The sequence below is a fragment of the Patiria miniata genome, unplaced genomic scaffold (genome assembly GCF_015706575.1).
Source record: "Patiria miniata isolate m_02_andy unplaced genomic scaffold, ASM1570657v1 HiC_scaffold_13, whole genome shotgun sequence".
NCBI lineage: Eukaryota > Metazoa > Echinodermata > Asteroidea > Valvatida > Asterinidae > Patiria > Patiria miniata.
The window spans coordinates 16041097-16043596 of NW_024037051.1; the positions used below are offsets into that span (position 1 = coordinate 16041097).

A 2500-nucleotide genomic window follows, 5' to 3' on the forward strand; every position below is an offset into this window, starting at 1 on the left:
GCAGAGGCGCCCGGTCCCCCCATCGGTTCGGCTCCCGCCCTGGTGGTCTTTTGACTTTGATGCTCCGCGCCGCCGACCACCGGCGCGGTCATCCCACGGTGATCGACAGAGTAGTGCGGTTCCCCAAACCAATAAACGAGTGACAATTCTTGGCGGTGGATCACTCGGCTCGTGCGCCGATGAAGAACGCAGCCAGCTGCGAGAATCAGTGTGAATTGCAGAACGCAGTGATCATCGGCATTTCGAACGCACATGGCGGCCCGGGCCCCCCGCGGCCCGGGCCTCGTCCGCCTGAGGGTCGTGATGTTAGAAATCGCCGCCGCGGCGGGCAGACCCTTGCCCGTCCGCGCGGCGCGACAGCGCCGGCCGGCAGCCGCGGGGGCCCCCTTCCCCCGCGAGGACACTAGCTGCAGGCGGCATGAGGGGATCCGAGAAATTCCGAGGTGTCGAGGTGGCGAACCGGACGGGCGTCCCGACGCGTCCCGCTCTCTCCCGCCCCGGTCGCGGGCGGCCAGCACCGGCCCGGTGCGGCTTTGGCGAGCCGTTCCGGGGCGCTCCCGGGGAATCCGCCGTGGCGTGGCCGGTCGGCTTTAGTTATCCGCCCCACCCACGGTTTCGGAGGGCCCCGCCGACGGGAGCAGTCCCCGGTTCCGGCCGGGGCCGAAGGCCGCCGGTGTCCGCACCGCGACCGAGCGAGGGGCCGAGAGGCGGGCCAGTCCGCCGGTTAGAGGAAGAGGCAGGGCCCGCGCTGACGGGCCGCGGAGGGGAGCCCCCCTCCTTGGCAGCGCCCACCCCACGGGCGCGCCGGGCGGGCTCCCGGGGAGGCACGGAACCAAAAACGAGACACCTCGCGAAGAGAAGCGAGTGGCACAAACTAAACCTTTGAACCATCGACCTCAGGTCGGGCGAGAGGACCCGCTGGATTTAAGCATATCACTAAGCGGAGGAAAAGAAACTAACCAGGATTCCCCCAGTAGCGGCGAGCGAAGCGGGAAGAGCCCAGCGCCGAATCCCCGGGCCCCACGCGGGCCCGCGGGAACTGTGGCGTAAGGAAGTCCGAGCCTGCGGCCGCGTCGGCGCCGAGGTCCTTCTGATCGAGGCCCCACACGTCCCAGGGCGGGTGTCAGGCCCCTGCGGGCGCCGGCCGGTCGCGGACCAGGGCTTCCGGGAGTCGGGTTGTTTTGTAGCGCAGCCCAAAGGCGGGTGGTAAACTCCATCCAAGGCTAAATACCTGCACGAGACCGATAGAGCACAAGTACCGTGAGGGAAAGTTGAAAAGCACTCTGAAGAGAGAGTTCAAGAGTACGTGAAGCCGCCGAGAAGCAAACGGGAGGGCCGCGCAGATCGGGCCCGGGAGATTCAGCGCGGCCGGCGCGGTGCCAGCCGCGGCCCCGCACCCTCCTCTGCGTGGGGCGGGGCCCGGTGGCGCCTCCGCGCCGTGCCGCGTGCACTTCTCCCGGGCGCGGCGCCCGCGACCGGTCGGGCACAGTCGCCGGCAGAGGCCGGCCGGGCGGGGTTCCTCCGGCCAAGCCGGCTCGCCGACGGGGGAGCCGGTCGGAGAGCCTACAGCCCGGCCGTGGTTGCGCCGGCGGTCCGATCGAGGAAGGGACGACGGGCCGCGCCTGCCCGGCGCTTCGGCGCCTCGGGCCGGGCCGCCCGGGCCGGCGGTCGAGCTCCGCCCGCCGCGACCGTTCCCGGTGGCGGCGGTGCGGCGGTTCCCGCGCGGTCCGGTGTCGGCCGCGACAGGGCGCCCCGGGTCCGCGGGCGATTGTGGCGAGCCTTGCCGACCCGTCTTGAAACACGGACCAAGGAGTCTATCGGGCCCGCGAGTCGGGGGGCCGCAGTGCGAGGCCCCGAGGCGAAACGAGAGTGAAGGCCGGCTCCGGTCCGGCCGAGGCGGGATCCGGCCGCCAGGCGGCCGGCGCACCGCCGCCCTGCCACGAGCCCCCCGCGGCTGTGGCGGAGGAAGAGCGGGCACGCTAGGACCCGAAAGATGGTGAACTATGCCCGAGCAGGACGAAGCCAGAGGAAACTCTGGTGGAGGTCCGCAGCGATTCTGACGTGCAAATCGATCGTCCGACTTGGGTATAGGGGCGAAAGACTAATCGAACCGTCTAGTAGCTGGTTCCCTCCGAAGTTTCCCTCAGGATAGCTGGCGCCCGGGAAACAGTTGCATCCGGTAAAGCGAATGATTAGAGGCCTTGGGGCCGAAACGACCTCAACCTATTCTCAAACTTTAAATTGGTGCGGGGCCCGACCCGCCGGCTCGGGGCCGGGCCCGGAATGCACGGGCGCCCAGTGGGCCATTCTTGGTAAGCAGGACTGGCGCTGCGGGATGAACCGAACGCCGGGTTACGGCGCCGCATTGCGGCCGACGCTCATCAGAGCCCAGAAAAGGCGTTGGTTGATACAGACAGCAGGACGGTGGCCATGGAAGTCGGAATCCGCCAAGGAGTGTGTAACAACTCACCTGCCGAATCAACTAGCCCTGAAAATGGAT

At 69.1% G+C, this 2500-nt stretch overlaps 2 non-coding genes across 2 annotated transcripts in view; both read left to right on the forward strand.

The window, feature by feature from the left end:
- The first annotated feature begins 144 nt into the window (after window positions 1-144).
- On the forward strand, window positions 145-301 carry LOC119721676. Its single transcript, XR_005270268.1, has one exon. It is a non-coding gene; the product is annotated as a 5.8S ribosomal RNA (ribosomal RNA).
- A 590-nt stretch (window positions 302-891) lies between these two features.
- The window catches only part of LOC119721652, a 4036-nt gene continuing 2427 nt past the window's right edge, over window positions 892-2500 (forward strand). The window contains exon 1 of the ribosomal RNA XR_005270244.1: window positions 892-2500. This exon is cut by the window's right edge and continues 2427 nt beyond it. This is a non-coding gene — a ribosomal RNA (large subunit ribosomal RNA).